General features: G+C 36.2%; 1 pseudogene; it reads right to left on the bottom strand.

The window, feature by feature from the left end:
- Positions 1 to 1,180: 1,180 nt before the first annotated feature.
- On the bottom strand, positions 1,181 to 22,487 carry LOC113057861 (copper-transporting ATPase 1-like; annotated as a pseudogene).
- Positions 22,488 to 25,943: the final 3,456 nt, after the last annotated feature.

Raw genomic sequence — 25,943 nt, 5'->3', positions numbered from 1 at the left:
TGATCAGCCTTGGAGGCTGCGTGTTTTCTCTGTGCCTGCAAACACTGTGCGTGTGAAATACGGCAGACAGAGGAGGATAGTCACAGATGAGTTTGATATTCTGCTTGAAAAAGGGGTAAGATGAACTGAGAGAGGAAATCGTTTTTATACTTTTATTCAACAAATTCAGTCATTTGTGGAGTGTCATGAGAATTCATCTCCTTGTCTCCAAACATCTGCCTTCAGATGAAGAGGATGTGTAACGACAGACCAGCATCACAGTCACAGATACAGCGCTTCATCTGGAGCCATCAAGAGTCTGATGCAGACGCAGAGAGGAGACACTAAAGGGAAACTAAAGCTTCCCCCAACACTGCAAATTATGCACCTTCTTCAGTCTCTGTCTGATTTCAAGATGTTTACAAGAAAATTGCATATACGTTAGATAAATGACTCAAGCTCTAGACACTTTAAGGTGCTGTCATTTATTGACTGTCATAAAGCTTAAAAGTACCATGGTATGTGTGCGGATATTTAGGACACATGCTAAGCTCACATGATTGTTGTTTTTGTCTTCTCAAGAAACAACACTACAGCCAGTGATTCTGCTTCGAAATGCGTGGTCAGTGACAGAATGTCTGTTTTTGATTTGGTCTGTGTGACACCGCCCACTGCCCATTCACCCAATAGGAATTTATTCTAAGAATAGTGTTATAAAAATGTCATTTTTCTGTACCTTTTAATATGAATAAAAACGTATTAATCTGAATGTTTGATAAATGTACAGTCCATATCTGTAGCACAACTCTCCGTTCCTGTCATTGTCTCTGTTTCACAGATAGATATATAATAAAAAAGAGCTGTTTACTTCTGTAGACTCTGTTTACTTGTTCTATCTAGTGCACTAGAAACAGCTAGGCTTACTCATCATGAATCATACAAAAGTTCATATTGACACCGTAAGAGTACACATAGGATGAATATAGAGATGCAGTTTTACAGCTTTAGGATTAGTTTCCAACTTTATGAGTAAAGAAAAGATGCATCTCTAGCCTATAAAGACAGTACACCCTTTTTTTTGCATGCAAAATTTTACTGAAATGCTGCTAATGTGACCACACTTTCAGAAATACAAAATGAACAGAATGCTAATATGATAACTTTTTAAACACTGTAGGCAAGAGCATATTTTTGCGCATAAATCACTGAAAATCACTGAATGCATGTTGGTTTGTTGAAAACTAGCCGTTTATTAAAAGAATATAATGCTAAACTACAATAAGAATACTTATTAAAACAATCACAATTTCAGGATGTTTACATTGTCTTTCTAATCTGAACACGTTTGGCAAAAACAAGCAACAACTAATCATTACTCACTAACGAGTGCACTTGTTTCGTTTGAAGACTGCATCATTGAACTGACCTTAAATAATACAGTTACAAAACAACTTCTGGATGATTTAAAAATATATATATATATTGGAAAATAAATGCTTTGAATGTATTAATCAGTAACCTGATTGAGGTCATGCTGTGACGTGTGGAAAATGCATGCATCTGTTCAGTGCATTAATGCACAAACGGCTGCGTCCAGTCAAACTCTGTTCACACAATCCACTGGGCTTCCAAATAAAGTCAAGATTAAAAAAATGAAACATTTAAAAGCAAAGTTGACAAGGTAATGCACATTTAAGTGTAGCAAAGGCAGCTCAAGTGTTGCACAGTTTGCTGAATGATAAAATTAATATGAATATAACATCTTAAAGAGGCTTATAATGGTTTAGCGTTAATGAACGCTGTTTTCTTTGGAATGCACTCGAAGAATATAAAAACAGAGTTCATTCCTTCACTTTTAAAAGAAATCCTCACATTCCTTCAGTGTCTTATAAATAAAAGACGGAATAAATATTCACTTAAATCATTATCATAAAGCACAATCACTTTTAAACTGCTGTTTTCGCACAAATAAAACTGATTTTAAGTTGTTTTGTAGGTGGATTGTCATTTTCTTAAAGTGACAGTGCACCAATTTTTTTTTAAAATTCTGCCATATATTCCATATCAAATTGTGTTACATCTGTAATAGTTTCTGCTGAACTCAGTAAAATAAATCTTGAATAATGCTGGAAGCCAAACAGTTTCCGGTCCCTATCGACATTCTGCAAACGATTGTTTTTTTATTTACATTTTTTTTTTTAATTTTTGGGTGTACTATCCCTTTAAATTGGCCAGCGGGAATACTGGTAATGTAAACGGAGAGGATCTGAAAGCGGTGTGAGCTGATCCGTGCAGCATCACCGTGACAAACCTGTAATAAGGCCACTGAATTTGGGGTTTTGACACGGATGTCCCTCGTCTAAAGGCAGTGAGGTAAAGTGAGAGCCGCTCAGACGAACTCCTCGTCGCAGGAAGCGTCTCCCATCAGCAGAGAGTGTTTGTCAGGTTCACTGAGAGCCATGCCGTTCATCGAGTGCTTGTCGGAGCGCAGCGAGCTGATGGAGACCCGGCTGTAGTTGACGAAGCGGTCGAGCAGACCGAGTTTGGGCGATGACCGGCGCAGCTGTCCCATCCCGATGTGAACGCTGACTTCAGACAGGCTTCGGTGTTTCCTGACCTCTCCCAGACGTCTCTGCAGTGTCTCAGCGCTGGGTTTAGTGTAGCTGCAGAAACAGGAGAGACGGACTAATGATCCGAGCATCTTTCAACAACAAACCCCGTTATACTAAAGCATGCAAAAACTCAAACTGAGAGGTGTACCATTTGAGTAGAAGAGAGGAGAGAACTACAGACACGGAGGACGCAGCCATCGCAGCAGAGCCCATCCACGGCTGAAGCACCAAACCCAACGGCATAAACACACCTGCACCCATAAACACAAACCCTATCGAACCGTGTCCCAATACTGGGCACAAACCCACGCTATCAGTTGTGAGATGCACTACTGTCCAACATGAGATCTACACTGAAAAGTTCATTTGGTTTACCTGCAGCGATGGGAATCCCCACCAGATTGTAGATCAGGGCTAATACAAAGTTGATTCGGATTCTTTTCACGGTCTTGTTTGAAAGGTCGATACTCCCAACAACATCAAGAAGATCATTCTGGAAAAAATAAAAATAAAAATGCATCGAATTAAAAAGTAGGTGCAATCTCAAGAAACGTATGTTTAATCAGGGTTCCCGAATTCAAGAACCTTTCAAGGACTTTCCAGATCAAGTGACCTCAAAGACTTCATGTGGAGACACAAGTGTTACCTTGTAAGATATTTTTTTGCCATATGACAGAGATCATATATTCTATTGTTTTGCATAAAACTGAGCAATATTCAGTTCATCCTTTACGGTTTTCACAATTGATCTGATATTAACTTGTGCATTAGGGTTGCCAACTCCAGAAAATGAAAACAAGGGACAACTGTGATTCTTTTTTATCGGAAAATAAGGGACAGGATAAGAAACGCTAAAATCATTTGCTCTGTACCACATGTGCTACATCCTTTTTACAATCTCTAGATTATAAAAGAGAGAACTCGTTTTTTGTCTAGCTTTAAACACAACACAGTCATTGCAGTCTTCATACCCTGATGAGCACCACGTCGGCTGCCTCGATGGCTACATCTGTTCCTGTGCCTATAGCGATCCCCACATCAGCCCTCGCCAGCGCCGGCGAGTCGTTCACTCCGTCGCCCACCATCGCCACACGTTTGCCCGCTAGCTGGAGCTGCTCCACTTTCGCCACCTTGTGCGATGGCAAGACTTCTGCAAACACCTTCCTGATGCCCACCTGGATGGAAACCGCAGGACTTCAGCTGCTTAGCTCCACCGCTGCATGAGGACGATCCTTATTCTTAAAGAGTGCTGTACCTGTGCAGCGATGGCTCGGGCGGTTCTGCGGTTGTCTCCCGTCATGAGCACGACCTCCAGCCCCATCGCTGTGAGAGTGTGCACGGCTAGCTCCGCCTCAGGCTTCACCGTGTCCGCTATAGCCACCAATGCACAAAGCTCATCTGAAAACAAAACCACACACATCCACACAATAAACACTGTGCACTGCGTGGCGAAGCGTGAAGCTATTTTTAAATCTGCAATTAACTTATTTTCCCTGTGTGGACAGATTATCGCTCTTAAAAGTTGTATTAAAGATCATATTCATGCACAGTTTAATGCACATAAATGCCACCACGATAAACTGTTTTTTAAATTATGATCACGATTTCTGAGAGAGTTCCTGGCTATTTATCCAGAAACATTTTATTTTCATGTTTCATATGCTTTATCTTGCATTAGTCACAAGCCTCCACAAGCTTTCATGGTTGTGGTTGCCAGGTATCAAAAGTTTAAACCAGGTTTTTTTTTTTTTTTTATCAATAATTTTTCTGCCCATAAGTATACTTAATATTTCCAATCTGGCAACCGTGCATACATGCTCTCTCTACATTATGGAAAGAATCTTTTATTGATTGCGGTTCCCAGATACATAAAAAGTTTAAGGGCTTTTTATTTTTCTTAAAAAGTGGGTGTTTACTTCCAAGTCTTCAATGCGGCACGCCCATAAAAACCAGCGTTTCTTGAGCCGGCCTTAAAACTAGGATAGAAAATAGCCTATTACTTATTGATTTTGATGTTTTTAAGTGTAAAAGTCACGTGAATGTTATAAGTGGACCTCAGAGAACAGTAAAAGATAATAAAAAAGACAGTTCATCATCCCTTTAAATCAGCGACTCCTAGTTGTCTAGAAAAACCTTTAGTCAGGGGTGGCCCTCGAATTAAATGCACTATTCATGCATGTGACCCTGGACCACTACATTGAGATTCATGCATCATCTGAACGCTGAATAAATAATAATTTGTTAGGATATGACAGTATTTGGTTGAGATACAACTATTTGAAAATCAGGAATCTGATGGTGTCAAAAAAATAAATAAATAGAAATATTGAGAAAATCACCTTAGAAGTTATTCAAAAGTTTTGATATATCTATGGTAGGAAATTTACAAAATGGAAAATGATCTTTATTTAATATCCTAATGATTTTCAGCCTTAAAGAAAAATAGATAATTTTGATATTACAAATAAACCCAAGAGACTTCAGAATGCTTTTGTGCTCCAGGGACACACACACACACACACACACACACACACACACACACACACACACACACACACACACACACACACACACTCATAAACAAATCTTTGCATGACTTCTACAGTTCCTCACATGCAAACTCCCAGTGATGAAAGAGTGTCTCACTCACGGTCCACAGCCACCAGCACCGCAGTGCGTCCTCTCTTCTCGTGCTCCGTCATGGCTTCATCCACGTCTGCTCGCACCTGCAGCGCGTTCCTCCTCATCCACTCTCTGTTCCCTATCAGCACCGTGAACGAGGACATCTGGACGACAGCTGAAACACAGCATAGCCGAGCATTACACTCTCACAGCTTTCACAACTCTACTGCAGTCTGAGCTGGCAGCCAATGAGGCGTTGCAGAAGTGGTCATGTGACTCACTGAGCGGCTGGTCACTGCTGGTGTGGCTGATCTGGATCAAGAGAGCACTGCACTGGTTCTCCTCGCTGTCGATGTGGTCTCTCTTCAGCAGGTTTTCTGTGTTACTGACCACACACTTCATCCCACAACCCGGCACGGCCTGGAAATCAGTGCAGGTGCCGAGAGCCTCCGTCCCCAGCTCCTGAACACAGAAGAGACACCGTGGATCTGAATGACTAAGGAGAGCACAGTTAACTTGTTAACATTAGTAAATGCACTGTACATTAACATGAATTAACAATGAACGACTGTATTTGTGTTAACTAACATTAACTGAACCTTACTGTAAAGTGTTACCAGAAAATATTTAAATGTTGTCAGTATGTTCATCTGTCATTTGACAGCAGTTTTTGACATGAAAAAGTTTAATTAAAATGATTTTTGTCATAGTAAAGACATAGCTTTAAAATTGCATTAATTACATAATAAAAATGACTTTCTTAAATGAAGCAGTACAGTCGTCGTCATTTATTTACGATATTATATTTTAAATTTAATGTGTAACTTTGCTTAAAGTGATAGTTCAACTAAAAATAAAAAATGGTCATTATATACTCGCCCTAAAATTGTTCCGAACCTGTTTTTTTTTCTTTTTCTCTTTAACAAAAAAAAAAAAAGAAATTTAAGAATGTTAGTAATCAAACAGTTGACGGTAGCCATTGACTTCCATGGTATGAAATAAAATACATTGGAAGTCAATGGCTACCGTCAACTATTTAGTCACCAACATTCTTCAAAATATCTTCTTCAGCTGAAAGACACCAATCCAGGTTTAATGGAGAGTAAATGTATAACAAAATATTCATTTTTGGGGTGAACTGTCCCTTTCAATTAGCTTAAACCACGCCACAGTTTGTAAGTGAAGACAGAACACACCATGAAGTCAAACGCACCTGTTTGCAGTATTTGGTGATGGCAGCCCCCAGCGGATGTTCACTGTTATTTTCAGCAGTGCCGACGATCGCCAGCAGCTTGGAGCGTGGCATCCGGTTCCCCTCCGTCAGCATCTTCACCTGGACCACTTCAGGAGCGCCGTACGTGATGGTGCCGGTTTTATCAAACACCACAGTCTGAATCTGAAAGCACAGACAGATTTATAAAACGGTCTTCCTTTGCACAAACTCAGCGGTCGTCTCTGACCTTGTGTGCCATCTCTAACGGCTCTCCTCCCTTGATGAGGATCCCGTTCTGGGCTCCCACACCGGTTCCCACCATCACCGCGGTCGGGGTGGCCAGACCCAGAGAGCACGGGCAGGCGATGCAGAGGACCGTGATGGAGGCCTGGAAGGCGAAGCGGATGACGGCTTCAGCCTCAGAGATGCTCTTATCATAACCCTTCAGAGAAAGACGCTCCTTATTTCATTGTGTTTTAAAGAGCAGACACCTAGTCTAGCATTAAAGGGACAGTTCACCTAAAAATGTAATTTATTTCACTTTCAGGTCCATACATTTTTTTTTTTTTTTTGATTAGGACATATTTTTAGTTGAATTGGCTCCTTGGTGATTCATAAAATGCACGTTTTTGAGAATAAAACAGGGATATATCAAGGGAACACAACTTTAACACTCGCGGCTCCTGACGATTTATCACGGTCTTATGAAGAGAATTGATCAGTATGTGCAAGAAGCTGAACAATTAAGAGGTCAAAATCACTAGTTTATTAGTGTAATCATACAATGATGTAATGCATATGCAGTTAAATTATTAAAGCACCCAATAAAGATGTGAAATTTGGATGTTTTACGTGTCTAAAGTCTTCATCAGCTCACCATAAACAAAGAGAAACCATTAAAACTTTCACTAAGTGTTCGGTTCATGCATGTGGATATCAGCACAAAGTTTTAGCCAAAGATCTTCTTTACCGTTCTACTGAAGTCATTTGGATGACCTGAGAGTGAGTGAAATAACAGCACATTTTCATTTCGGGGAGAAACTATCCCTTTAAAACCCTATGAATATTTTCATATAACGGGTAACAGGATTTTTCTTGCTCTTCTGAAATGAAACTAATGTTCACATGCAAAGGTTACTGAAACTTGACCTAACCTTGCACGAGTGAATTCAAGAGAAAAAATAGTTGGACAAATCTTCACTCACGGGGAGATGCTTCTCCACAAGAGGAAAGTTCACAAAGCCGATCAGAATCCAGGCTACGAGAGTCAGGAAGGACACGCCAACGATGAACGGGACGAAGTATCCGCTGATCTTATCCGCTAACTGCTGGATGGGAGCCTGAGATCAGAAAGGTTTTGTGAAGATCAATGGTGAGGTTAGACATAAAGAGAGAGCTACAGGATGCACTGACGGTAAAATATTAGAGTTTGTTTGGATTTAAAGCAATGCGTCTCGACAAGCTTCCTCGTGAAATTTTGTAAAAATAAATCAAAGCTATGCTAAAATAAAATATATTGATAAAACAAATAAACAAAATCCAAATATTTTTATTGTAATTCGTCATTCAACAGAGAAAACTAGAAAAACCTTAATATATATAAGAAAATACCAATTTTAAGTGAGTTCTAGACTTGAAAAGTAATCATCTAATTTGATTCTAACTAGATGAGCATTTTTGTAATGAAAATGCATTTTTCAGCTTATATGTCACATTTAAAATATTTTACCAGGTAGAGACTGAGTAAAATATATATTTTAAAAGTCATTATCCTAAAACCAAAAAATAAACAAATAAAAATTCACATATGACTAAAATGTATGAATTTCTCTACAGTTTTTTTATACCAGATAGTAAAGAGTTTTATTTATTTACTTATTATTTTTAAAACAAATTTTATATTATTAGACTTTTTTTTACTACAAAATATTCATAGATCCATCTGCTTTATTTCATTGTTTTGATGTTTATTTTTTATTTTTATTATTATTTTATCTTCAGTTTAATGCTAAAGAATGAGTATCTGTGTCCGAACTCTTAACTCTTTTATTATTAGATATTCCATCCATTTTTTATGAATTATTAACTAGTTTATGTTGTAACATATTCAGATTTTCTCATAAATTGGACATTAATTTGAAAATAAAAATAATGATATAATTAATAACAATAATTGATATATTATACAATAATATATATATATATTATATTAAAAAAATGTGTTCCTTTTAGATCTGCACTCTATTAATTTGTGGATTGTTTTCTTAAAAAAAAAAAAAAAAAAAAAAAATTATATATATATATTAGAAAGCTAGTGTTATTATATATATATATATATATATATATATATATATATATATATATATATATATATATATATATATATATATATATATATATATATATAATAACACTAGCTTTCTAATCTTTTTGTATTGTATAAGTTTTCTTTCATTTATTATACAATCAACAAAGCAAAAAGACCTCTAACACTAGGTTGCTCTATTCTTTGTCTCTTTATTTATTATGTTATTTAAAAAGGCTAAGCTAACGGAGACTTGTATATCATTGCTCTCTTGTTGCTTCCTCATTTGTAAGTCACTTTGGATAAAAGCATCTGCTAAATGACTAAATGTCAAAGCAAAAGCATAAATTGGCAGAACTACTATCTCAGGCTTCCAAATGAATAAACAAAGGTGTGGTGATTTTTGAAAGCGATGTTATGATGACAGACGCACCTTCGAGGTCTGCGCCTCCTCCACCAGTCTGACGATCTGCGAGAGCGTGGTGTCTGTGCCCACGTGAGTGGCTTCGATCAGCAGAGAGCCGTTCTGATTGATGGAGCCCGCGATCACGGTGCTCCCCGACCTCTTCGTCACGGGCATGGCTTCACCTACAGCACAGGACACCGGATTCACTGAGACGCACTAATGTCCCGCTCCAGCGTAGATTGAAACCATTTCCATTGGCCAAACAGAAAAAAAGCACAATATTGTGTCTAAATGTGACTCACTCAATATTTACTTCTTGTACTGATGTTAAGCTGTTGATGATGAAGCGGTTGCTTGTGACATTATTTAACTAAACAATAATAAAAAGCGAAATTTTTTGCTTTCATAACTTGAATTATAGAGTTATTTTAATTGTTTTCTAATAGGCTTCATCACACAATGAATGCTTTTGGATTCTCAAGACTTGTTTTTGGCAAAGTGAGTGACACACTCCATAATGTCAGCTCACATATGATTAAAACAACAATTATGATATTATCATTATCATAGCCCTAACCTGGTTCCCTGAACCTTTTCGACTCCAGGTTAGGAATATTAAGTATACCAATGGGCAGAAAATATATTGATTCAAGAAAAAAAAAACTTATTGGGGGATTTAAACTCTTGACATCTGGCAACCGTGACAGAATGCTTGTAGAAGTTTGTTACCAATGCAAGATCACGCAAGTGGCAAATTGAACATTTTCAGGAACAATAAGCAGATGATTATGCATGAGAGAAGCAGAAATCGTGATCATGGTTAACATATCATTCATTGTGAATCCCTAGTGTACACCACAACTATCCTGTTTGATTAAACTCATGTCAGTGAAGAGAAAGTGCCCTCTCGAACCTGTAATGAGAGACTCGTCTGCCATCGAGTGTCCTTCGATCACTCGGCCATCGACTGGAAACTTCCCTCCGGGCACAACCTTCACAACGTCTCCTCTCTGAACCAGCTCCACATCCACCTGCTCCTCGCTGAGAGACACACGAGATCATACATGAGGCACGCAGTCAGCTGGGCTTTCTGTTTGATAGGAAATCCAAATTAAACAGCACAGAGATGCACAGACCTTAACACAGACATGTCTTCCTTCAGTGTAACAACAGTGGCCTCTGTGGCCTGTAAAGACATCAGCTTGGACAGAGCCTCCGACGTCTTACTCTGCGATTAAACACAATGCAACACATGAAGAGATATAACAACACGCTAGCAAGCGACTAGCTTTCTCACCTTTGCTATCTGCTCCAGCCACCTGCCCAGCGAGATGAAGACAAACAGCATGGGTGGAGTATCGAAAAACGTGATGGGGTTCACTTTGGCTGCTTCGATCATGGCAACCAGGATTATCACCACGGAGTATGTGAATGCAATCGTTGTGGCCAGAACAATCAGCACATCCATATTTGCCGTCCTGTGCTTGACGGCTTTATAGGCTTGACAGTAGAAATACCGGCCACCGATAAACTAAATAAAACAGACAAAACCAGTGTGGTTACTAAATACAAAGCATTTACCAAAGTTTTGCCATGTTTTCAGTCAACTAAAGCCTCAAGAAGCCTTGGTTTACAGTGCATTTATAACAGCTATTTTATATTTATATTTAAAACACAACTATTTTACAGTTATAAAACACTTATTCCATACACATAGTAAGGCTTCACAACATAAAAGAGAGTAAATAAAGTGTAATGATATTAATAAAAACAGTGTAAACAACCAAGCTCCTTGGAATCAGTTGTGGTTGCAACAAAGTGGTTGCCGAGCAACACACAAACGTAAACAAAGGAGTTTGTTACTTTGTAGCCTTATTTAGAAAAGCTTTGAACTCGGCTCAGCCAATCAGAATCAAGGAGCGGAACTCTGGGCTTTATAAAAGGAATTTAAACTTAGAAAGTGCATTAATGAGGCACAAGCTGGCAACCTGAACGGGGACACAGAAGAGAAACGAGATCAGGTTCATGATGGAGAGGCCCGGCAGCAGCTGTTTCTCCAGGAACATGGTGGAGTGGTACTTCTCTCTGTCTTCGGCCGAGGCGTTGTGGTGGTGGGACATCTCGATCTGGTGGTCCACGATTATCATGTAGATCATCATGCCCATGACAGGCACGCAGAAAAACATGCTGATGAGGAATGATCTTTTCCACCTGGGAGGAAACAGGAGGCCAGCATTAGCTCTGACCTACAACCCTGTGATCAACTAGACTGCTGCGAGACTACTTTTCCATTGTTTTTCTATGAGGAGTTGTGTCTTCTGCAGCACCTCGCAAAACACATGCATCGCTCAAGCAAAAAGAAGCAAAGCTTTTAAAAATCTAATCTTGAGATCTCGCCTATTTCCTCATTCTACTGCATTAAAAGTGCGTTTAAAACAGTGATATTAAAAGATCAAATTCAGTACACACCTTATTGATTATGCATGCTTTATACAGGCAAGAAAATGAGCCTGAAATGAATGAAACGTGCTTAACGTCTTCTTTATAATGGTTTTCTATGGGAAAACATTTCATATTAAACTTTGCACACAGCCTTTATGTTCTGGGTTCATCTGCTTGCCTGTGCAATATGCATCATCGATAAGGTGTACAGAATTTAACCTTTAAATATCACCGTTTTATTACATTACTACTTAATGAACGTACACAGAAAGATAGTAAGGACATTGTTAAAATAGTCCATGAGACATCAGTGGTTCAACCTCAATTGGATGTTTTTTCATTTTTCTTTGTGCAGAAAAAGTATTCTTGTAGCACTGAACCACTGATGTTTCATGGACTATTTATATGATGTCTTTACTATCTTTCTGTGCCTTGACTGTGGCAGTTCCTTTGCTGTCTATGAAGGGTCAGAAAGCTCTCGGATTTCTTCAGAAGCATCTTATCCGAAGATTAAAAAAAGGAATGACATGAGGATGCATTTTTCTATTTTTGGGTGAATTCCTCTGGAAACATCATTTGCAAAAATATGTTAAAATAGTTTTAAAAACTCCTTCCAGAAACCCATTGCTCTTATTCGCTCGTGTACTTACTGTCGGATCTCACGGCTGTGATCCAAGTGACTCCCAGGACCATCTTTCTTCACCACAGAGGCTGTGAATCCCAAGCTCTGTCCATCAGAAAAGGGAACATAATGAACTGAAACACAACTTAATAAGTGGCTGAAACACAAGACCAGTCATAAGGGTCACTTTTTTTAACCCCTTAACTGTCACTCACATTTTTGAACATTGACTTTTTGTAGTGCACAATCCAAACTTAAATTTGTATAATTCATGAATGAAAATATTTTGTAACATGATATTGATGTACCATTTACATGGTAATGCAATGTCTGATTTTAAAATGGGTTTTAAAGGATGAATTTTGAGATTTTACGTTTTCAGTCGATATATAATTTCTGATGATTTCTAAAATGTGATAGAGAAAAAGGAAGCAAAGAAGTCTCTTTTTTTTAAACAAAGGTCAAAACTCCAGTTATAATTTCGATTTTTGAGGGGTGGACTCTTGTCATAAATTAATCGATTACTTTTCCTAGATCATTTTTAACAAAAAACATTGGTAAAATATATATTTGGGAGTCTTAGACCTTTCCAACGATATATAGTTTGTCAAGATTAGATTAGATTTAATTGTAATATAGTGAAGTAAATGTAGGCGTCCCACAGAGCGGACGGGTGACAGTTAACAGGTTAAATTGAGAACTATACATCACGTAAAAGCTGAATAAATAAGATTTCCATTGATGTATGTTTTATGTTAGGATATGACAATATTTGTCTGAGATACAACTATTTGAAAATCTGGAATCCGAGCGTGCAAAAACATCAATATATAGAGAAAATCGTCTTTACAGTTGTTCAAATGAAGTTCTTAGCGTTCTTTTGGCATAAAAGACAAATGTATAATTCTGCCCCATAAAATGTTTTTTGGCTATTGCTACAAATACACCCCAGAGACTTCAGACTGGTTTTGTGCTCCAGGGTCACATGTATCTGTGAAAGTGATTTCACCTCTATCCATCGGATCACGTCTCTCGGGCCGGTCACTTCTGGGTCATATCTGATGTGGGCTTTATTAGTTGCCAATGCAACTGAAGCATAGAGGACGCCTTTCTGCTTCGTCAGGTTAGACTCGATTTTGTGAACGCAGGAGGCACATGTCATCCCTCTGACCTGTTAAACACAGACACGTAATCCTCAATCTTGTGCTGATAAGAAAATGGGTCACAAATCAACAACAGCTAACCACAAGCTCCAGGGTCCCGTCAGAGCCGTCGTAATCCTCCATCACTGACGCCGTGAAGCCGAGCTCTCGGATAAATTCTGCTATTCTCTGAGGATCGATGATCGAGGGGCTGTAGCGAACCTCTGCTTTACCAGCCATCAGTGCAACCAAGACTGAGTGAACACCTGGGGGAACAATACACCATGCCACACTAAATACACATGTTTCTGGCTTTTGTTTTAAGTATACAAACCTATTAATATGAGATTCGTAACAGATGTACTGATTAATCAATTTTAGACACTATCACTATGATTTAATACAATGCAATTATATTCTTGATTTTATTTTATAAAGATCTGGAATTACCAGTGCTGGCTAAATATATATATATATATATATATATATATATATATATATATATATATATATATATATATATATATATATATGTATATTCTTTTTTTTATTATAATATTTATATAATGGTGTTATATTAATTTATTTATTATTTTATATTATTATTTATCAAATATAATATTATAATAAAATATTATAAAATTAAAATATTAGTAAAATACAATTTGTTCATTCATTTATTATTTTATTTATTCGTTTGCTTCTTATTTTATTTATTTGTTTATTTTATGCTTATTTATTTATTATTGTATTTTTTTTATTCATTCGTTTCGTAAAATTAAGAAAAAAAATATTTCAATACATCATTAAGAATAATATATTTTTCTTAGAAAATCATTACATAAGAGAAACAACAATAAAAAAAATACTTCCAGGAGAGACTTTTTATTCTGAATTATATTGAAAAACATTCTATTAAAATACATTTACACTCGAAAAATTCTCAGACTGGTTTCTTTTCTCCTTTCAATAAATATGAGTCCTGAACATATAATCTGGATTAAATAATCAGATTACAAAAATGAAGTACTTGTAATTAGAGTAATTACATCTTATAATGCTCATAATCAAATTAGATATACATTTTAATGGATTACATGATATTATTCACACAACAGTAATAAATTATTAATAATTCATTAACTCTCTCTAATTCTTTTTTCTCTTTTAATATTCCTTTCTAATATTCACAATGAGGGTCAGTGACATTCAGCTAAAGAAATAAAATATTTATTTTTAGTGTCCAAGTGTTTCGATTAATTTTATTTGACACTGTATGATTTAATTAAGTACTTGCTTTTTATTAACTCACAAACCCTCTGCAGTTCTTACATTAAGCCCAGTTTAGGAAACCCTGGTGCAATGTCATGTTTCATGCATTTTATGATCTTGATATCATATATTCTTCCTTTTTGCTTTTTTATATCTATACAGTACATTTAAGAGTCAGTTTAAAACGAGGTTGATTGGGGATACCGTGCTGGTTCTTCAGGTTCCTCTCGATGTTGGCCACGCAGGAGGCACAGGTCATTCCACCAATCTGGATAAAACATTTGGAGACGGTGTTTGTTTCAGCGTCACTCTCTGCTTCAGTCTCTTTCACGGCTGACCGGACCGGAGATAACGACGAGCTCCAGACAGACGGCGCTGGCGGCGATGGGCTTCTGACCACTGAAGGCACCAATGAATTTGTTTCTGAACGCATGACGGGACAAGGTTAAAACAGACTGGTTTCAGTGGAAAAGACAGTGTAGGGCACTGCTGTGCTTTTTGGATTTGACCAATATGCACTCCAAAGCAACGACCTGAAAAAAACAACAAGCTTTTGAACTTTTTAATTTGTTCAATCCTTTTAGTTTAATTCAAATAAACTGTGCTACTCTAAAAGTAAGATTATATCAAATGTTTTCAGAACGAGACAGATGTGGTTGTTAGGTGAATCTCACAAAATCTAGTAAAAACATATCTGGTTCATATTTTACCCACACACACACACACACACACACACTCGCACACACACACAAAAAGAAAGAAAAAATTACACACACACACACACTAATCTACAAAAGGCCTATTATTAAGACTGTGACATTGTTACAAATTCTCATTACTGCGAAGCAAAAAAATTATAATAGAATACTGAGAAAGAAGAGTTTGGTTCCAAAACAGGATAAAGGCCTTTTTTTTTTTTTTTTTTTGAGTTACGCCAAAATCAGTATTGTATTTTGTCAGTATTGAAAAGACAATTTTTTTTTATTTTTTTTTTTATTATTAGGTCATGTTTTGAAGTTGTGGATCAACTTACTATGTTCTAACTGTGTATTTTAACAACAGTTTCTATATGAAAAATAACTTTCATATTGATTCAATGGATTTCTTATATTTTGAAAAAAAAAAAAATATTATGGATTTATTGCATTTTGTGGGAAAAATATTTTTTTCAAATAACTCTTTGAAAAACTAAATCTGAATATGAATTTATGTTATTAGAACATAAAGATACAATGTGAACGTTTGAAACAGAAAATGGTTTTCATCTAGCCTTGTTCTTTGTACCGAAAACACATTCTTACTCAGATTATTCAGAATGGGTTTATTGCGTTTTGGAACCAAACTCTTCATTTAAACATCATGGTTGCTTTTTATATTACATTGAGTCATGATGACTTGCATTTCTGTATTCTATAAATAAATAAATCATCCGGACACATGACAATGCAGTTGAGAAATACGACGGAAATGTGCTTTTGTCACAACAATACTGTCACAGAGCCAGAAAATCCCAATCGCCCAAAACTAACTTCATTGTCTTAATGCAAAACATCATTTATTGTTTTCGTTCTTTTTATGGAGTGGTGAAATATGACCAGGACACAAGAACCTTGTTTTTGGAACCAGTCAGATATGGTGTTAAACATTTGTTAAACATTTGTTAAAATTGTTATTTTGAGGCGACTTAACGCTTTCATCAGTTTTTTTTTTTTTTTTTTACAACAGATTCTCGGTTTTTATGATTTTGAAATGGTCAACTTGAAAATGCAACTACAATATGATTCAAGTAACATTTTCTTTATTAACCCTCTACTCAAAGAAATTGTAATTGCGATTATTAATTACAATGATCACAATTTATATTAAATGAGGTTTATACCCAGTGTTGTGCTAGTTACTAAGAAATAGTAACTAGTTACAGTTACCGGTTACTTAATTCAAAAAGTAAATCAATTACTTTGTTGATTACTTACACCAAAAAGTAATGCATTACTGTTAAAAGTAACTTTTTAGTTACTTCTTTTACCCATTAATGCGCTTTTATGTGTTATGGTCTATACAAACACAAAGTAAAACAGAAAGTAATTTTTAACACTATTTTGATTAAGTCAGACCAGCACAAACTGAATATTGTATATCACAAGGATTTCTGAAATACATAACAAAACACCTGAATAATATATTCAGAATCAAAAATTAAAGCTGTTGTGTTGAGCCCTTAAAAATGTTCCTTTCACAGCTTAAGTATGAAAACTATCAACAATGGACAACATTACAAAACATTTTGAAATAAATAAATGAAAGCAATCTGAATTATTCAGAATCAATTTCGAGAAACATACACACATACATTTTTATGAACTACTGAACTGATTCAAATGATTCGCGATTCTCAACTGACTCAAATGATTCACGATCCCGCTATGAACTACTGAACTGATTCAAATGATTCGCGATCCCCAAACTGACTCAAATGATTCACGATCCCGCTCCGAACTGACTCAAATGATTTGCGATCCCCAAATTGACTCAAATGATTCACGATCCCACTCCGAACTACTGAACTGATTCAAATGATTCGCGATCCCGCTCCGAACTCCCGAACTGATTCGCGATCCCGCTTTGAACTCCCTAACTGACTCAAATGATTCACGATCCCGCTCCGAACTCCCGAACTGATTCAAATGATTCGCGAAACCCAAACTGACGCAAATGATTTGCGATCCCCAAATTGACTCAAATGATTCACGATCCCACTCCGAACTACTGAACTGATTCAAATGATTCGCGATCCCGCTCCGAACTCCCGAACTGATTCGCGATCCCGCTTTGAACTCCCTAACTGACTCAAATGATTCACGATCCCGCTCCGAATTCCCGAACTGATTCAAATGATTCGCGATCCCGCTCCGAACTCCCGAACTGATTCAAATGGTTCGCGTTCCCAACTCAACAAAGTTGTCCAAATTAAGTTCTAAGCCATGCATATTACTAATTAAAAACTAAGTTTTGATATATTTAAGGTAGGAAATGTACTAAATATATTCATGGAACATGATCTTTATTTAATACCCTTATGATCATTTTTTTTTTTGACCTATACAGTGTTTTTTTTTGCCTATTGCTACAAATATAGCTCAACGACTTTCGACTGGTTTATAAAATGTTTGCTATTCCAATTTGCGCGATTTGAAGACCAACAGAAGAAGCACTTACCAGGGAGAAAAGCGTCGAAGCCCATGTCCTCTATAGCGGCCCTCAGCTCCTCAGAAGTGGTCACTAAAGGGTCAAACTCAAAGGTTCCCTGATGATTGGCCAGTGACACTCGGGCGGATCTCACTCCTCTCTTCTGGGAGATCAGGCCCTCGATGGACTGGACACAGGAGCCACAGGTCATGCCCTCGATGTGGATCTCTGCGACTGATCCCAGCGGCTGGAGGAAGCCTGGCTCCGGGGAAGCTGGGAGGACAGCTTTAAATTCCCCTGGAGGAAGGGCTTCGATGGCCTTCTGTAGCTCCAGCGCTGAGGTTTGTTTTGAGTTGTGTTCAATCGTAGCTTGTGTGTTCTGTGTGTGTTCTTGTGTGACCTGAATCACTGTAGTGATGCTGGAGTCTGTGGACGGCTCTGAAAGCTTCTCCTCTGTCTGTTTGTGAGCGCTGAGCAGGCGCTCGACTTCACTTGCTGAAAGCTTTAACTGACGAGGTTTGGATTTAACAATGGCTTTGAAACCAGACACCTCGATTTGGTTCACGATCTCATCCAGCGTGATGACGCGAGGCTGGTAGAGGACAGCGGCCTCCTGGGACTCGAGAGAGACTGAAGAAGCACAGACAAAACTAAAAATAAGTTCTAGAGTTAATTTTTCCCTTGACTAAGATGAGGCCGCATTAAGGTCAATAAATAATAACTGTGACTACATCAACATGCAATATCGTAATAATTTGGAATTACCATTAGGAATTTTACTGTTGAAATTTTGTTTGTTTGTATAATTTTTTGCCCCCAAAAAAAGCAAACAAAACAATAAATCTTTGAGTAAAAAAAAAAAGTATATATATTTATATATATATTTTTTAAAGCAAAATAAATTTGATCAATTTTTTGGATAATGAAATACATGTATATGTGTGTTTTTTTATTTTTTATTAATCAAATCTTTTTTTTTTGCCTATGCATGTTCATTCATGTCTTATTATTATTATTATTACTTTTAAAGAAATTGAGTATCAATGTCCTCTACCGAGGACACAGTATAACTTATGAATTAATTATATTTATTTATTTACATAATTTTTAATGCTCTAAACAATGTTAGGACATCCACAAAAGCTAACTTTTTCCTAAACCTGTTCTCTCGGGTCTTAAAGTTGATTTTACCACATAAACTTCCCAACGCATGACGGGATTAAATGTTAAAGTTCACTGGAGATTGTTTTAATGAAGCAAAGGCAAAAGTCACATGATACCTTTGATCTTCTCAATGCCTTTTAAACTTCCCGATCTTGCCCTCAATGGTTGTAGTGCAGGACAGACAAACCATTCCTTCGACACGTATTTTCACCGCTTGGACTCCTCCGGAGGAGCGAGGACTCGACCCTTCCTGTGCTTCAGGAGCCAAGCAGCTCATCACGTCCCCGAGCCGCTGGACCGAGTCTGTGCTGAAGACTGGGCTTTCTGTTCGGACTGAAGCATTAATAAGACTGCACTCAAAGCCCATGTCTTCAATGGCTTCTGCTAAGGATTCTGGACCATGCCGAGTGTGTTCATACGTCACCGTTACGTTCCTCTGCTCCAGAGACACCTGTGGAACAGAGAAGAAAAAGCTCATAATGTGCAGATTAAGCCACAATAAAAGCCTTACAGTGATTCGTAGAGCAGCATTGTTCCAGTAACCAGAGATGCCTGGTTATAGGCTTTTAGTTTTGCTTGTAATGATGCTGAAAATCCACAGGACTTCTGTCAAACACGTTTTTATGTTAGATTTCTAGTTTTAACCCACATTTAGTCAAAAATTCCAACCATTTAAAATATTTTTTTTAAAAGAAGTTTCTTCTGCTCATCAGGGCTGCATTTATTTGATCAGAAATACAGGAAAAACTGTAATAATGTGAAATATTTTTACAATTTGAAATAACTATTTTCTATTTTAATATACTTTAAAATAACATTTATTTCAGTGATGCGCTGCTGAATTTTTAGCTTCATAACGCCAGTCTTGTGTCACGTGGTCCTCCAGAAATCATTATAATATGCTGATTTATTATCAGTGCTGGAAACAGTTTTTGCTCCTTAATATTTTTAGGAATCTGAATCATATGACCTTTAAACCCTGAAATCCAAACCAGTTTGTTTCCACACAATCAGCACAGTTTTAGGTCTATAGCCTCTTCTTTGTGTTGAGTGTATTGACTGCTGTTTGTTTCTGTGTGTAACAAAGCTTTTGTATTTGACCGTACTGGACGTCTTTTTAAAGGTTAAAACAACATCTTAGATAAATAACTCTTTCATTATCTGCCCGTTTGACCCATGTCTGCAGGGTGACTGTGTTTTAAGGGAAAGGCCAGGATGAATTAGCACAGTTTAGATTGTGGATCTAAGTTCAACATACGAGTGGCTTTATTCAATCACGTAACTGTTGCTGGAGGGAAGGCTATTTGGTAAATATTATCAGCAGCGTATCTTTCTGATTGTTTTGTCAGCCACCCAGAAAGCACAGAGTCTGATCAAGTAATGATTCACTGAAAAAGGACACCAGGAAATTTAATCTGTGGCTCAGCTAGGTTTTTGAGTTGGTTTAGGGATAAAAGATGGAAATTGGAATTTTATCTAAATTAAAAATTTAATAAATTACAAATTTTATATATATTATTATTTGTTTAATTTTATACTGCCGTTAGTTTGGGATCAGTAAGTTTTTCAAAAAATGTTTAGAATGTTTTAATTAATTAAGGTTGCATTTATTTGATCAGAAATACAGTTTTTTTTTTTTTATAACCTGAAATATTATTACCATTTAGAATAATTGATTTCTATTTTAATATAATTTAAAATGTAATTTATTCCTGTGATGCTCCGCTGTATTTTCAGCAACATTCCTCCAGTCTTCAGTGACACATGATCTTCAGAAATCATTTTTGATATGATGATTTATTATCAATGTTTGAAACAATTTTGCGGCATAATATTTTTTCGGAACGTGTGATATGTTTTATTTTTATTTTTATTATTTTTAGGATTCTAGAAAGTTACAAAGAAAAGCATTTATTTAGAATAGAAATCTTTAGTAACAATATACACCACCATTTTTTTTTCTTGAAAGAAATTAATGCTTTTATTCAGCAAGGATTTGTTTACAAAGTGATAATAAAGTATAAATATGAATACTATTAGTATGAATTATTATTAGTATAATAAGTATTAAACATTATTAGTATAAATATCAAAAGTATAAATATAAATTTTTATATAAATCAATAAATATTTATTTTAAAGTATATTAAAATAGAAAACGTTATTTTAAATTGTTACAATATTACAGATTTTTTTTCTCCAAATTTTTTGATCAAATAAATGCAGCCTTAATAAGCAGAAGACCCTTCTTTATCAGCACTGTATGTACAATTCAACACATATTTGCACAATGCTTACTGGGAAAACACTAAAATAAAATGCAAATAGACTGAATTAATATTTTGAAACCCACACAAGGAAGAAGTCACACTCTTGATAATTGGTCAAGCATGCACGGTGATAGTTACAATTATTATATTCATAAAAAGCTGAATGCAAAGAGGTAAACCTCACATCGACCTTGTGTTCATTTGTTGAGTTCAGCATTGATGTCACTCTCACCTGTATATGAATGACCCCCGGCAGAGCCCCAATCCGGCCCTCGATGGACTGAACGCAGGAGCCGCAGGTCATGCCCTCGACCCCGAGGGTCACATGACACAGATCAGCCCTCCACGCCATTCCTCCGCTGGAAGGAGAGAGAAAACAAGACACATGTAAAACTGATACAGACCCACAAACATCATCAGACGCTTCCTTCAGTTTAGCTACATGTTCTTTAGACAACAAACAGTGAAACTACCAAATAAAAATACAAATAAAATAATTATAATAAAACAAATTTTATAATAGATACTTTAATATATAATAATATTTAAATGTATTATATTTTATAATATATATAGTTTAATATCAATATACATTTAATAATATATAAGAATTTTTAATACCAATATGTAATAAATTGATTACATTTTATGATATATAATAAATTTAATTGCATAATATATAATAGATTTAATACCTATATAATATATATGTTATGTTTTACAATATATAATATATTAACTTTATTAACATTTAAAAATATTTTAAATAACTGTAACTATTGTTTTTCTCATTTTTAATGCTAGTCAATGGATTATCCTTGTTATAAGTGTTTCCTAAATAATTAAATAAAGGGCTACAAGTTTCATCCGAGATAATCAAACGTGTTATCAAACGTTATTTACAAAAATGAAAAATAATTAAATGAGGGAATGGGATTCTTTGAGGTAGATTTCGGGAGATTTGTGGCTCTCTGACCTCAAGCGAACATAAACAACGGACGCGAAGCGCACAAAACAGCACGATTTCTTTACCTTTCATGCGAAATGAGGATCCAAAGTCACGGGAACATCGAGTTTGAGCCTCACTAGACTCTTCAGTCACTTGTTACCGATGCGTGTGGAGTCCGCAGACAGCAGGAGAGCGCTGTCACTACAGAAGACAGGATGGAGATTGATAAATCCATGCGGAATGTAGGGATTTCTCCTTTTCACACAACCATCTACAACAAAACACGTCATTCCGAGCGCGTTCGAGAACATCAACATCCGCTGTATCTGCGCAGGCGTGGAGGACGTCGTGGTAGATTCAAGCGCTTCAGTAATGCGTCGCCCTGGGGCAGATTTTATTAGGTAGCCACGTATGATGGGACAAACTACTGTACTTTGTTTTTATTTGAGCTCAACATCCACACCACTATTCTATAGGTTTATTTATTTATTTATTTTACTTAAACTTGCTCCTGAGAAGCAAGTTTTTTTATTTTTGGTTGGAGCATAAAAAACAAGTTGAGAAAAGGTATTTTTGAAAAACTATATTTTATTCATATTTTATGCTATAAAATAGAGGACGCCAAAAAATAAAATAAATAAATAAATAAAATTCCTTGTATAGTATTTTTGCATTCACCTATCCGGTTTCAGTCTATTTTTTAATCAAACTTTGTAAAAAGATGATTCTCAACTAAGTTATGCAAGATAGAATGATTTGATATACTATTACACTTTATGGAATATGTGCGTAAAATGTCCATAAACTGATAGTGCAAATGTATCTATCTAATTTGCATATTAATGTGTTCTTATCACAATGAAAAAGAAGTGTAATAACGGGAGTAATAACTTGGCAATATTTTAATAAGAATATCTTCTATTTCATAAGAATATTGATCTATAATTTATTATTGTGTTTCCCCAAAATGCCAGATTTTTTAATCCTGTTTTTCGGATATATATATATATGCTGTTTAAAAATGAATTCTATGTTATCATGTAAGGAGCTGACTGAAAGCCGGTGACTCCACAGTAGAGACAGGTGCATGTTTTCAACAATGTTTCACCTGTATGAGAAAAACATACAGCGAATAAGACACTTTGCTGTAGACCCATTCCACATAATAATATTCATTAAAACTGTATGTTAACATGTAGGAGCTTGCTGCATGAATCCGTGAGTAGGCTACAGTTTACAAATCCATGGGAACGGATTGCGAAAGTGTGCGCGCAGATTATGAATTCGTGGGTACAGATTTAAAAACCGAGGGTACGGTTTACAAAATCTGAGCATGGATTGGAAATTCGTGGGCTAGTATAGGCAATCGAACCAGAAAGACAGCTTACATTTGACTCAAATGTTTTTGTCTTTATGCTCAACTAAAGTGAAATAATGAGTGTATTTCCACTTTTGAGAAACTCATGTTGCTCTCGCCTTGCCTCGCGATGACTGCAGCTCATACTTGAATAAATGGAAACACGCCCACAGTGCGTCTTCGTGTTTACAGTGGTTGGCATCCACCAATCCTACAATGCGTTGCTGCAAACAGGTTAGGCTAATAACCTAATAACGTTACTAATAACCTGTTACTGCCCAACACTAGAAAAACTGACTCAAAATGATTTGTGAACCCGCTTTGAACTCCCGAACTGACTCACATGATTCCCGAACCCGCTACGAACTCTCGAAGTGATTCAAATGATTCGCGATCCCCGACTGACTCAAATGAATTGCGATCCCTCTCCGAACTCCCGAACTGACTTGATTCGCGATCCCGCTACTAACTCCCGAACTGATTCAAATGATTCGCGATCCCTACCCAGCCGGCACATGACCGACCTTCAACGTTGAAATATGGTTGAAATAAGGTCAGTTGTGGTTTCAACGTTGAAACAACGTTGATTCAACGTTTAAAGCTGAATGGTTGAAAAACATCCAGCACATGACCAACTTTCAATGTTGAAATATGGTTGAAATAAGGTCAGTTGTGGTTTCAACGTTGAAACAACGTTGATTCAACGTTTAAAGCTGAATGGTTGAAAAACATCCAGCACATGACCAACTTTCAACGTTGAAATATGGTTGAAATAAGGTCAGTTGTTTTAATGAAACAACGTTAAAAATGTTTAATGCTAAATGGTAGAAAAAGGTTAACAAGCTTTTAAATTATTTATATTAAATTATTTAAATTAATTATTATTTTAATAGCATTTAAAAATATTTTAGTCATGATACCTATTCTAAAATGTTAAATATTATCATCATATACATTTCGCTGCTTTATCACACTGAAACAACTCCCATTGGTAGTTTTATTTTATTACTTCTATCGTGATTGGTTAATCTGGCTGTCATTCAGGAAACTGGACAATGAATCGGTTCGCGCTTTTCTACATTTAAAAATATGACCGTTATTGTCGTCTTTCTGTGAGTGAGGCGGCTAACTGTGAGCTGCTGCTCGTTATAACTGACTGCTCGGTCGGTCCCGAATTATTTCATATTTGCCTGTTAATGTTTTATTTATTTCGAGCGAATTTGAGTCGTGACATATCAATGGAGAACAAAAACTGTGAACACAAGAAGGGTCATGTGTTCTGCGAGGTCCTGAAAACATCCTGTCAAAATGAGGTAAGAAAATCGCTAACGTTATCTTTATTATCTTTTGAAAATAGTAAAGTATTACCAGAGTTTACAAATGGGTAGTTTAAAGGACATGTAACCTGCAGATAAATAAATACCCGTGTGTCTATTTTTGCATTGCTTTATCACAGATGATCAAGTTAGATGCTCACAAGTAAATGCTTGAACTCAATTGTGATTTAATTTTAATAAAAAGTATGAGTATTATATTTATAGAGACAGTTGTGGTTTTATGTTGATCTGGACATGTTTGAAAATGAAGTAGCATGTCCACAATACAAACAGTAGCATAGTCTCTGTGAAATTATGAAGTAACTCTCGATGTAAAGGGTATGAGGAGCCCGCGGCTCTGATTCGGTCTCGTCAGCTCTGTTCTCACTCACATTTTATCTCATCTTTGACCGTGGTGTTTGTACATTTCTCCATCCTCTATAAAAACTGATGACACACCGGTTGATGACCCTTCCCTGAAGGTACTGGTGGCCAACAACAGTGACACGCTCAAGCTGCTGAAGATGAGCAGCTGTCCTCATGTGTCTCCTGCAGGTCAGTGCATCACCGTCTGAGTCACGCCAGATCTAATATGAACATATCAACTTGGTTTCAAGTCAAAAAATTGACCCCTTTATGTTTTCATATATACTCCTGGTCTTTTTGTGCATGATTTTATTCATTTAATATAAGATATAAGGCATGCCACTGAGAATGTACATAATTTTAAACTTGTACTTTTTTTCATAATCCAGACGTTTTATAAATTACTACACACAGCCTGCAAAATAATCATATTTGTTTTAACCTTAACAAGTCTTCAGACACACTGTATATAACATCATTGTTGGACTGAAGATTATTGTTTAAATGAAAATAAGTAACTTTGCAAGTTATGACAATGTGCAATTATTTTTTTTTTTTAAAACAACTCTCTTTGAAAACATCTTTGAAATAATGTATATGAATAATGAAATAATAAGATTCAAGATATACATTTGCAGTTACATGTTATAATGTCATAATTGTATAAAGTTGCAATTGTGTTGTAAAGTCAGAACTGCAAGATTTCCCCCCAGGATCGGA

Source organism: Carassius auratus, chromosome 39 (assembly GCF_003368295.1).
Source record: "Carassius auratus strain Wakin chromosome 39, ASM336829v1, whole genome shotgun sequence".
NCBI classification, from domain to species: domain Eukaryota; kingdom Metazoa; phylum Chordata; class Actinopteri; order Cypriniformes; family Cyprinidae; genus Carassius; species Carassius auratus.
This window is presented reverse-complemented; position numbering and strand designations above follow the sequence as displayed.